This window comes from Aegilops tauschii, chromosome 5 (assembly GCF_002575655.3).
Source record: "Aegilops tauschii subsp. strangulata cultivar AL8/78 chromosome 5, Aet v6.0, whole genome shotgun sequence".
Lineage (NCBI taxonomy): Eukaryota > Viridiplantae > Streptophyta > Magnoliopsida > Poales > Poaceae > Aegilops > Aegilops tauschii.
This window is the reverse complement of record NC_053039.3, coordinates 72,491,165-72,504,937: the sequence shown is the minus strand read 5'-3', so window position 1 is coordinate 72,504,937 and position 13,773 is coordinate 72,491,165.

The following is a 13,773-nucleotide window of genomic DNA, read 5'->3' as shown; positions in this document are numbered from 1 at the left end:
AAGTATAGAACCCCGGTTCATCATTCTTTATTTGGTGCTTATGTAATTCTTAATCATATGTACCTGTGAATCGAATAATGCATTGGTTGTTTGAACCTGATGGATATGAATAAATCTATAGCCTACTTTCAAGTTTAAATTAGGTACCATTTTAAATAGTAGCAATTAAATTAGGGCGAAATTACGTTGTGCGGGTCATTACGGCACACACGGTTGGTAAAACACAAACGTTTGCGATATACACCATAATCCGAGACGGTTCACAGAGAGGAAAAGTGTGCAAGCATGCACACAGTTACCGTTTGCAAAGCGTGTGTGATGTCAGACACTATCACATACGGTGTGGGAAAACTAAATGTGTGTGATTGTCTACCTATCGTACACGGTTTATAATCCTGAACTGTTTTTGATGTGCGAGGCATCATAATACTCCCGTGCCTGGAATCTGCCTGGTTTTAGGTAAAACCACAAAAATCCGACTACGATGGCAATGCGAGCACAAACGAGTAGCAAGGATGAAGCGTTTGGGATATTCGAGATATCGGAAGCGGTTATATAGGGACAACTGTATGCATCAAGGCTCCCTATCCCCGACGGTTTTTGGGTCGTGTGGGAAGGACCCCCCTATCGCCCACACTCACTTGGCGACGATTCCAAATGCCGTCACGGAAAAGGGTTAAAAACTGTTTGTATAGCACCGACGCGCACCAGTGTGAATAGAACGTAGGTAATGCTTAAACATCACACTGGATAAATGTGTAAAACTGAAATAAAGGGCATGTGTTAACTACACCAGGAATGACTGGAACCAAATATAGCCGTTCAAACTGGTATTGATGTAGTCGAGCGACACAGTTCTGACTTGCACATAATGAACAACACATTGTGAATGACTGAAATAAACAAGGCATAAATGACCAGTATAACAACCAAATATAGCCATTGAAAACTGGACAGAGTCTCACTGCAACCAACCTAACAAGCAAATACAGATAAATAGGGCATATGCTTGAAAACTAGACAAATGCTCACTGCAACCAACCTAACAACCAAATACAGATAAACAAGGCATCTGCTTGATAACTGGACAAATGCTCACTACAACCAAACTAAGAACCAAATAGATATAAACAAGGCATCTGCTCAATAGCTGGAAAATGCTCACCCCAACCAACCTAACAACCAAATACAGATAAACAAGGCATCTACTCACTATAAACAACCAAATATAGCCATTCATGAAACTAAAGTGGACAATTCATACTTAAATATCACATAGCCCTATTGAACAATACATTTTTGCATAACTGAAATAATTAAACACGGCACAGTTAAAGCACCACACGGCAAATGCTACTACAACAAAGGGTACGGCTTGGCAAGCTAGAAAAAGGTAAGATTTGCTGATAGAATGTTGCCTCACATTTCATGGACGGGATCCTTCCGGTTGGAAGAGCACAGACCCATGGTGCGCCCTCTGATGTCGTAGATGGGCTGTTTCACCTTGGAAGAACCTTAGTGGGTGCCCTCCTCGTGGTCGTGGTCGATGAGATCTGACTTGGCAATTGAGGATCCCAAGCTGCCGCCGTAGAACGTGTCCTTCAGAAATGACAAAATGGGCTCGATGGCGTATAAAGCTTGCAAATCCTTGACCGCTTGGCAGAGGAGATCAGCGGCAGGGTCGTCGAAGAGATCGACGGCGGTTGAACCAGAGGGGTTGGGGATGGACCACTTAACCTGTGACATGGCGCCCGCGTAAAGCCGTCGCTGTGGACGAGCTTGATGTTGTAGCCAGCTTTCCCGAGATACAGTAATACGCTAGCCCGCTGACATGAAGCCTTTAGCATGGCAACGTAGTCAACGTCTTCGCCGGCTTCCGCGGCGACGTGTGATACGTCTCCAATGTATCTATAATTTTTGATTGCTCCATGCTATATTATATTCTGTTTTGGACATTATTGGGCTTTATTATACACTTTTATATTATTTTCGGACTAACCTATTAACCGAAGGCCCAGCCCAGAATTGCTGTTTCTTGCCTATTTCAGAGTTTCGCAGAAAAAGAATATCAAACGGAGTCCAAACGGAATGAAACCTTCGGGAACGTGATTTTCGGAACGAACGTGATCCAAAGGACTTGGACCCTACGTCAAGACATCAACCAGGATGGCACGAGGTAGGGGGAGCGCCTACCCCCCTTGGGCGCGCCCTCCACCCTCGTGGGCCCCCTGTTGCTCCACCGACGTACTCCTTCCTCCTATATATACCTACGTGTTGGAAATATGCCCTAGAGGCAATAATAAAATGGTTATTATTGTATTTCCTTGTTCATGATAATTGTCTATTGTTCATGCTATAATTGTATTAACTGGAAACCGTAATACATGTGTGAATACATAGACCACAACATGTCCCTAGTAAGCCTCTAGTTGACTAGCTCGTTGATCAATAGATGGTTATGGTTTCCTGACCATGGACATTGGATGTCATTGATAACGGGATCACATCATTAGGAGAATGATGTGATGGACAAGACCTAATCCTAAGCATAGCACAAGATCGTGTAGTTCGTTTGCTAAGAGCTTTTCTAATGTCAAGTATCGTTTCCTTAGACCATGAGATTGTGCAACTCCCGGATACCGTAGGAATGCTTTGGGTGTACCAAACGTCACAACGTAACTGGGTGGCTATAAAGGTGCACTACAGGTATCTCCGAAAGTGTCTGTTGGGTTGGCACGAATCGAGACTGGGATTTGTCACTCCGTATGACGGAGAGGTATCTCTGGGCCCACTCGGTAATGCATCATCATAATGAGCTCAATGTGACTAATGAGTTAGCCACAGGATCATGCGTTACGGAACGAGTAAAGAGACTTGCCGGTAACGAGATTGAACGAGGTATGGGGATACCGACGATCGAATCTCGGGCAAGTAACATACCGATAGACAAAGGGAATTGAATACGGGATTGATTGAATCCCCGACATCGTGGTTCATCCGATGAGATCATCATGGAACATGTGGGAGCCAATATGGGTATCCAGATCCCGCTATTGGTTATTGTCCGGAGAGGTGTCTCGGTCATGTCTGCATGGTTCCCGAACCCGTAGGGTCTACACACTTAAGGTTCGGTGACGCTAGAGTTGTTATGGGAAATAGTATGTGGTTACCGAAGGTTGTTCGGAGTCCCGGATGAGATCCCGGACATGACGAGGAGCTCCGGAATGGTCCGGAGGTGAAGATCGATATATTGGACGAAGGGTATTGGAGTCCGGAAGTGTTCCGGGGGTACCAGGCTATGGCCAGCATGACCGAAAGGTGTTTCGGGAGCCCCGACAAGTGTTGAAGGGCCTCATGGGCCAAAGGGGAATGGGCAAACCAGCCCACTAAGGGATGGTGCGCCCCCCACACCCTTTCCCACGTTACTTGGGGAGGTGGGGCACCTCCACCTGGCTTGGGAGGCAAGCCTCCACCTGCTTGGCTTGGGGGGCAAGTCTCCCTAGAATTTTCCCTAGGGAGATCCAATCTGCTTGGCCGCCGCCCCCTAGGGGAAACCCTAGGGCGCCTCCCCCTCTCCCCTTGCCCCTATATATAGTGGAGGGGTGGGAGGGCAGCCGCACCTCTTCCCTGGCGCAGCCCTCCCTCCTCCTACACCTCCTCCTCCTCCTCCATAGTGCTTGGCGAAGCCCTGCTGGAGAACCACGAGCTCCACCACCACCACACCATCGTGCTGCTGGAGTTCTCCCTCAAATTCTCCTCTCCCCTTGCTGGATCAAGAAGGAGGAGACGTCCCCGGGCTGTACGTGTGTTGAACGCGGAGGCGCCGTCCGTTCGGCGCTAGATCGGATCTTCCGCGATTTGAATCGCCGCGAGTACGACTCCATCAACCACATTCTTGTAATGCTTCCGCTTAGCGATCTTCAAGGGTATGAAGATGCACTCCCTCTCTCTCGTTGCTAGCATCTCCTAGATTGATCTTGGTGACATGTAGGAAAATTTTGAATTATTGCTACGTTCCCCAACAGTGGTATCAGAGCTAGGTCTATGCGTAGATTCTATGCACGAGTAGAACACAAAGTAGTTGTGGGTGATGATTTGTTCAATTTTCTTGCCGTTACTAGTCTTATCTTGATTCGGCGGCATTGTGGGATGAAGCGGCCCGGACCGACCTTACACGTACACTTACGTGAGATAGGTTCGACCGACTGACATACACTTGATGCATAAGGTGGCTAGCGGGTGTCTGTCTCTCCCACTTTAGTCGGATCGGATTCGATGAAGAGGGTCCTTATGAAGGGTAAATATAAATTGGCATATCACCGTTGTGGCTTTTGCGTAGGTAAGAAACGTTCTTGCTAGAAACCCATAGCAGCCACGTAAAACATGCAACAACAATTAGAGGACGTCTAACTTGTTTTTGCAGGGTATGCTATGTGATGTGATATGGCCAAAAGGATGTGATGAATGATATATGTGATGTATGAAATTGATCATGTTCTTGTAATAGGAATCACGACTTGCATGTCGATGAGTATGACAACCGGCAGGAGCCATAGGAGTTGTCTTAATTTATTGTATGACCTGCGTGTCAATGAAAAATGCCATGTAATTACTTTACTTTATTGCTAACCGTTAGCCATAGTAGTAGAAGTAATAGTTGGCGAGACAACTTCACGAAGACACGATGATGGAGATCATGGTGTCATGCCGGTGACGAAGGTGATCATGCCGCGCCTCAAAGATGGAGATCAAAGGCGCAAGATGATATTGGCCATATCATGTCACTTTATGATTTGCATGTGATGTTTGTCAGGTTTACATCTTATTTGCTTAGAACGACGGTAGCATAAATAAGATGATCCCTCACTAAAATTTCAAGAGATGTGTTCCCCCTAACTGTGCACCGTTGCGAAGGTTCGTTGTTTCGAAGCACCACGTGGTGATCGGGTGTGATAGATTCTAACGTTCACATACAACGGGTGTAAGCCAGATTTACACATGCGAAACACTTAGGTTGACTTGACGAGCCTAGCATGTACAGACATGGCCTCGGAACACGGAAGACCGAAAGGTCGAACATGAGTCGTATAGCAGATACGATCAACATGAAGATGTTCACCGATGATGACTAGTCCGTCTCACGTGATGATCGGACACGGCCTAGTTGACTCGGATCATGTATCACTTAGATGAGTAGAGGGACGTCTATCTGAGTGGGAGTTCATTAAAAAAATTTGATTAGATGAACTTAATTATCATGAACATAGTCAAAAGGTCTTTGCAAATTATGTCGTAGCTTACGCTTTAGTTCTACTAAGATATGTTCCTAGAGAAAATTTAGTTGAAAGTTGATAGTAGCAATTATGCGGACTGGGTCCGTAAACTGAGGATTGTCCTCATTGCTGCACAGAAGGCTTATGTCCTTAATGCACCGCTCGGTGTGCTGAACCTCGAGCGTCGTTTGTGGATGTTGCGAACATCTGACATACACGTTTTGATGACTACGTGATAGTTCAGTGTGTAATGTTAAAACGGTATAGAATTGAGGCACCGAAGACGTTTTTGAAACGTCGCAGAACATATGAGATGTTCCAAAGACTGAAATTGGGATTTCAGACTAGTGCCCATGTCAAGAGGTATGAGACCTCTGACAAGTTTCTTAAGCCTGCAAACTAAGGGAGAAAAGCTCAACCGTTGAGCATGTGCTCAGATTGTCTAAGTACTACAATCGCTTGAATCGAGTGGGAGTTAATCTTCCAGATGAGATAGTGATGGTTCTCCATAGTCACTGCCACCAAGCTATTAGAGCTTCGTGATGAACTATAACATATCAGGGATAGACATGATGATCCTTGAGCAACTCGCGATGTTTGACACCACGAAAGTAGAAATCAAGTAGGAGCATCAATTGTTGATGGTTAGTAAAACCACTAGTTTCAAGAAGGGCACGGGCAACAAGGGATACTTCATGAAACGGCAAATCAGTTGCAGCTCTAGTGAAGAAAGCCAAGGTTGAACCCAAACCCGAGACTAAGTGCTTCTGAAATGAGGGGAACGGTCACTGAAGAAGAACTACCCTAGATACTTCGTAGATGAGAAGGCTGGTAAGGTCGACAGAAGTATATTGGATATACATTATATTAATGTATACTTTACTAGTACTCCTAGTAGCACCAGGGTATTAGATACCGGTTCGGTTGCTAAGTGTTAGTAACTCGAAATAAAAGCTGCGGAATAAACGGAGACTAGCTAAAAGTGAGATGACGATATGTGTTGGAAGTGTTTCCAAGGTTGATGTGATCAAGCATCGCATGCTCCCTCTACCATCGAGATTGGTGTTAAACCTAAATAATTGTTATTTGGTGTTTACGTTGAGCACAGACATGATTGGATTATGTTGTTCATTTAAGAAGAATAATGATTACTCTTTTTATTTGAATAATACCTTCAATGGTCTTGCACCTAAAATAAATGGTTTATTGAATCTCGATCGTAGTGATACACATGTGCATGCCAAAAGATATATATAAGATAGTAATGATAGTACCACATACTTGTGGCACTGCTATTTGAGTCATATTGGGATAAAATGCATGAAGAAGCTCCATGTTGATGGATCTTTGGACTCACTCGTTTTTGAAAAGATTGAGACATGCGAACCATGTCTATTGGTATATATGCATGAAGAAACTCCATACAGATGGATCATTTGGACTCACTTGCTTTTGAATCACTTGAGACATGCAAATCATACCACATGGGCAAGATGACTAAAAGGCCTCGTTTTCAGTGAGATGGAACAAGAGAGCAACTTGTTGGAAGTAATACATTTTGATGTGTGCAATCCAATGAGTGCTAAGGCACGCAGTGAATATCATTATGCTCTTACTTCACAGATGATTTGAGTAGATGCTAAGTATGTTTACTTGATGAAACACAAGTCTGAATTATTGAAAGGTTCAAGTAATTTCAGAGTGAAGTTGAAGATCGCCGTGACAAGAGGATAAAATGTCTATGATATGATCATAGAGATGAATATCTGAGTTACGAGTTTGGCACACAATTAAGACATTGTGGAAATTGTTTCACAACTAATACCGCTGGAACACCATAGTGTGATGGTGTGTCCGAACATCATAACTGCACCCTATTGGATATGGTGCATACCATGATGTCTCTTTTCGAATTACACTATCGTTTATGGGTTAGGCATTAGAGACAACCGCATTCGCTTTAAATAGGGCACCACATAATTCCGTTGAGACGACACCATATGAACTATGGTTTAGAGAAACCTAAGCTGTCGTTTCTTAAAAGTTTGGGGCTGCGACGCTTATGTGAAAATGTTTCAGGCTGATAAGCTCGAACCCAAAGCGGATAAATGCATCTTCATAGAATACCCAAAACAGTTGGGTATACCTCCTATTTCAGATCCGGAAGCAAGGTGATTGTTTCTAGAAACAGGTCCTTTCTCGAGGAAAAGTTTCTCTCGAAAGAATTGAGTGGCAGGATGGTGGAGACTTGATGAGGTTATTGAACCGTCACTTCAACTAGTGTGTAGCAGGGCACAGGAAGTTGTTCCTGTGGCACCTATACCAATTGAAGTGGAAGCTTATAATAGTGATCATGAAACTTCGGATCAAGTCACTACCAAACCTCATAGGACGACAAGGATGCGTACTACTTCAGAGTGGTACGTAATCCTGTCTTGGAAGTCATGTTGTTGGACAACGATGAACCTATGAGCTGTGGAGAAGCGATGGTGGGCCCGGATTCCGACGAATGGCTCGAGGCCATAAAATCCGAGAGGATCCATGTATGAAAACAAAGTATAGACTTTGAAAGAACTACTTGATGGTCGTAAGGCTGTTGGGTACAGATGGATTTTAAAAGGGAAGACAGATAATGATGGTAAGTATCACCATTAAGAAAGCTCGACTTGTCGTTAAGATGTTTTCCGACAAGTTCAAGGAGTTGACTACGATGAGATTTTCTCACTCGTAGTGATGCTGAGAGTTTGTTGGAATTATATTAGCAGTTGCTGCATTATTTATGAAATCTTGCAGATAGGATGTCAAAACATTGTTTCCTCGACGATTTACTTGAGGAAAGGTTGTATGTGATACAACCAGAAGGTTTTGTCAATCCTGAAAGATGCTAACAAGTATGCAAAGCTCCAGCAATCCTTCTAAGGACTGAAGTAAGCATCTCGGAGTTGGAATGTACGCTTTGATGAGATGATCAAAGATTTTGGGTTTATACAAAGTTTATGAGAAACTTGTATTTCCAAAGAAGTGAGTGGGAGCACTATAGAATTTTTGATGAGTATATGTTGTTAACATATTGTTGATCAGAAATGATGTAGAATTTCTGGAAAGCATATAAGGTTGTTTGAAAAGTGTTTTTCGATGGAAAACCTGGATTAAGCTACTTGAACATTGAGCATCAAGATCTATAAGGACAGATCAAAAACGCTTAATAGTACTTTCAAATGAACACATACCGTGACAAGATTTTGAAGGAGTTCAAAATAGATCGGCAAAGAAGGAGTTTTTGGCTGTGTTATAAGGTGTGAGTATTGAGTAAGACTCAAGACCTGACCACGGCAGAAGAGAGAGAAAGGACGAAGGTCGTCCCCTATGCTTTAGACGTAGGCTCTGTAGTATGCTATGCTGTGTACCGCACCTGAAGTGTGCCTTGCCATGAGTTAGTCAAGGGGTACAAGAGTGATCCAGGAATGGATCACATGACAGCGGTCGAACTTATCCTTAGTATCTAGTGGACTAAGGAATTTTCTCGATTATGGAGGTGGTAAAAGAGTTCGTCGTAAGGGGTTACGTCGATCCAAACTTTGACACTAATCCGGATGACTCTGAGTAGTAAACCAGATTCGTATAGTAGAGCAGTTATTTGGAATAGCTCCAAGTAGCGCGTGGTAGCTGCATCTACAAGATGACATAGAGATTTGTAAAGCACACACGGATCTGAAAGGTTCAGACCCGTAGACTAATAACCTCTCTCACAAGCGAGATATGAACAAACCCCATGGGTGTTGGATTCATTACAATCACATAGTGATGTGAACTAGATTATTGACTCTAGTGCAAGTGGGAGACTGTTGGAAATATGCCCTAGAGGCAATAATAAAATGGTTATTATTGTATTTCGTTGTTCATGATAATTGTCTATTGTTCATGCTATAATTGTATTAACTGGAAACCGTAATACATGTGTGAATACATAGACCACAACATGTCCCTAGTAAGCCTCTAGTTGACTAGCTCGTTGATCAATAGATGGTTATGGTTTCCTGACCATGGACATTGATGTCATTGCTAACGGGATCACATCATTAGGAGAATGATGTGATGGACAAGACCCAATCCTAAGCATAGCACAAGATCGTGTAGTTCGTGTTCTAAGAGCTTTTCTAATGTCAAGTATCGTTTCCTTAGACCATGAGATTGTGCAACTCCCGGATACCGTAGGAATGCTTTGGGTGTACCAAACGTCACAACGTAACTGGGTGGCTATAAAGGTGCACTACAGGTATCTCCGAAAGTGTCTGTTGGGTTGGCACGAATCGAGACTGGGATTTGTCACTCCGTATGACGGAGAGGTATCTCTGGGCCCACTCGGTAATGCATCATCATAATGAGCTCAATGTGACTAATGAGTTAGCCACAGGATCATGCGTTACGGAACGAGTAAAGAGACTTGCCGGTAACGAGATTGAACGAGGTATGGGGATACCGACGATCGAATCTCGGGCAAGTAACATACCAATAGACAAAGGGAATTGAATACGGGATTGATTGAATCCCCGACATCGTGGTTCATCCGATGAGATCATCGTGGAACATGTGGGAGCCAATATGGGTATCCAGATCCCGCTATTGGTTATTGGCCGGAGAGGTGTCTCGGTCATGTCTGCATGGTTCCCGAACCCGTAGGGTCTACACACTTAAGGTTCGGTGACGCTAGAGTTGTTATGGGAAATAGTATGTGGTTACCGAAGGTTGTTCGGAGTCCCGGATGAGATCCCAGACATGACGAGGAGCTCTGGAATGGTCCGGAGGTGAAGATCGATATATTGGACGAAGGGTATTGGAGTCCGGAAGTGTTCCGGGGGTACCAGGCTATGGCCAGCATGACCGAAAGGTGTTTCGGGAGCCCCGGCAAGTGTTGGAGGGCCTCATGGGCCAAAGGGGAAGGGGCAAACCAGCCCACTAAGGGGTGGTGCGCCCCCCACACCCTTTCCCACTTTACTTGGGGAGGTGGGGCGCCCCCACCTGGCTTGGGAGGCAAGCCTCCACCTGCTTGGCTTGGGGGGCAAGTCTCCCTAGGATTTTCCCTAGAGATCCAATCTGCTTGGCCGCCGCCCCCTAGGGGAAACCCTAGGGTGCCTCCCCCTCTCCCCTTGCCCCTATATATAGTGGAGGGGTGGGAGGGCAGCCGCACCTCTTCCCTGCGCAGCCCTCCCTCCTCCTACACCTCCTCCTCCTCCTACATAGTGCTTGGCGAAGCCCTGCTGGAGAACCACGAGCTCCACCACCACCACACCATCGTGCTGCTGGAGTTCTCCCTCAACTTCTCCTCTCTCCTTGCTGGATCAAGAAGGAGGAGACGTCCCCGGGCTGTACGTGTGTTGAACGCGGAGGCGCCGTCCGTTCGGCGCTAGATCGGATCTTCCGCGATTTGAATCGCCGCGAGTACGACTCCATCAACCGCGTTCTTGTAACGCTTCCGCTTAGCGATCTTCAAGAGTATGAAGATGCACCCCCTCTCTCTCGTTGCTAGCATCTCATAGATTGATCTTGGTGACACGTAGGAAAATTTTGAATTATTGCTACGTTCCCCAACACTACGTACCCCCAAACTACCAGATACGGAGCAAAAAACCTAATTCCACCGCCGCAACCTTCTGTACCTATGAGATCCCATCTTGGGGCCTGTTTCGGAGCTCCGCTGGAGGGGGCATCGATCACGGAGGGCTTCTACATCAACACCATAGCCTCTCCGATGATGTGTGAGTAGTTTACCTCAGACCTTCGGGTCCATAGTTATTAGCTAGATGGCTTCTTCTCTCTTTTTGGATCTCAATAAAATGTTCTCCCCCTCTCTTGTGGAGATCTATTCGATGTAATCTTCTTTTGCGATGTGTTTGTTGAGACCGATGAATTGTGGGTTTATGATCAAGTTTATCTATGAACAATATTTGAATCTTCTCTGAATTCTTTTATGTATGATTGGTTATCTTTGAAAGTCTCTTCGAATTATCAGTTTGGTTTGGCCTACTAGATTGATCTTTCTTGCAATGGGAGAAGTGCTTACCTTTGGGTTCAATCTTGCGGTGTCCTTTCCCAGTGACAGTAGGGGCAGCAAGGCACGTATTGTATTGTTGCCCTCGAGGATAACAAGATGGGGTTTATATCATATTGCATGAGTTTATCCCTCTACATCATGTCATCTTGCTTAAAGCGTTACTCTGTTCTTATGAACTTAATACTCTAGATGCATGCTGAATAGCGGTCGATGTGTGGAGTAATAGTAGTAGATGCAGGAAGGAGTTGGTCTACTTGTCTCGGACGTGATGCCTATATACATGATCATACCTAGATATTCTCATAACTATGCTCAATTCTGTCAATTGCTCAACAGTAATTTGTTCACCCACCGTAATACTTATGCTCTTGAGAGAAGCCACTAGTGAAACCTATGGCCCCCGGGTCTATTTTCCACCATATTAATCTCCAGACAACAAGCTATTTCTGGCGCCGTTTTTATTTTACTTTCTTTACTTTGCATCTCTATCATAAAAATATCAAAAATATTATCTTATCATATCTATCAGATCTCACTCTCGTAAGTGACCGTGTAAGGATTGACAACCCCTTATCGCATTGGTTGCGAGGATTTATTTGTTTGTGTAGGTGCGAGGGACTTGTGCGTGGCCTCCTACTGGATTGATACCTTGGTTCTCAAAAACTGAGGGGAATACTTATGCTACTTTGCTGCATCACCCTTTCCTCAAGGGAAAACCAACGCAGTGCTCAAGAGGTAGCAAGAAGGATTTCTGGCGCCATTGCCGGGGAGTCTACGCAAAAGTCAACATACCAAGTACCCATCAAAAACCCTTATCTCCCGACAACAAGCTATTTCTGGCGCCGTTTTTATTTTACTTTCGTTACTTTGCATCTCTATCATAGAAGTACCAAAAATATTATCTTATCATATCTATCAGATCTCACTCTCGTAAGTGACCGTGTAGGGATTGACAACCCCTTATCGCGTTGGTTGCGAGGATTTATTTGTTTGTGTAGGTGCGAGGGACTTGTGCGTGGCCTCCTACTGGATTGATACCTTGGTTCTCAAAAACTGAGGGAAATACTTACGCTACTTTGCTGCATCACCCTTTCCTATTCAAGGGAAAACCAACGCAGTGCTCAAGAGGTAGCAACGTATTGCTCCGGGATCAACAGGTCGGGACAAACGGCGGCCACCTCGCCAACGTCCACCGGAGAGGCCATGATAAACCTCTTCTTGGCCGAATGCTCGTCGGGCTCCCCGGGATACCTGGTCGAGCTTAGGCTACGACATTCTAGGAGCAGGGGATTTTGATCTGGGGGGGAGGGACACCGCAGGCCTCATCTAAAAACTCAGGGGAGTGGGGCGATGGTATGGGAATTGCTGGGTAACCTGAACTTTATTATCTAAGCTAGGAGGAACGGGCAGACCGGCAGGGGTTGGCGGCGGCGGCGGCCGCGAGCTAGGGTTCGAGGGGGGAGGGGGTTGGTGTTTGAGGATACGCCGTGGCTACTGAAAATTTTAGTAATGGTGGGTGGAGATGGTGGTGGACGAGGGAGGGCGACCGTTCAAATGCCTCGGCTACTACAATTTTACTATAAGGTCGGTGCTGGAGGAGTGTGGGCGATGGTTGAAGTACAGCAGCTACTAAAATTTGGGTAAAGGAATTGATGCGGGGCGGGAGTGCCCAAGATCGCGCACGGGCCAATAACAATATGCGTGTATGATAATAAGGAAAAGTGGCGCGGAACCGCCAATTTTTGCAACGCTCAAGGCGGTTAGTTTGTTTTTATATTTCTAGCTAGCTGGTCTATCGCACAAGGTTCGTCCTAATTTCCAAATAAACTTACCCGCCTTTAGCTTGCACAGGTGGTGGTTTTACAGCGCACTTGCATCGCACATGGTTAAGCCAGTACCTCCCCCTTTGCTCGCGCTTGCGCGGTCGTGGTGATTTCAGTGCACTTGCATCGCACACGGTTGAGCCAGTACCTCCACCATTTGCTCGCGCTTGTGCGGTCGTGGTGATTTCAGCGCACTTGCATCACACGGTTGAGCCAGTACCTCCACCCCTTTGCTCGCGCTTGCGCGGTCGTGGTGATTTCAGTGCACTTGCATCACACATGGTTGAGCCAGTACCTCCACCCCTTTGCTCGCGCTTGCGCGGTCGTGGTGATTTCAGCGCACTTGCACCGCACACGGTTGAGCCAGTACCTCCACCTTAATTTGCTTGCGCTTGCGCGGTCGTGGTGATTTCAGCGCACTTGCATCGCACACGGTTGAGCCAGTACCTCCACCTTAATTTGCTCGTGCTTGCGCAGGCGTGGTGATTCACAGTGCACTTGTATCGCACACGGTTAAGATATTATACCCGTGTCCATTGAGCGTCATCAGAGTCTTTACAGCAAAAAATAACGTTAGAGAGGGTCAGAAGACAGCCACACCAGCATGTGGCCCAAATATATATGA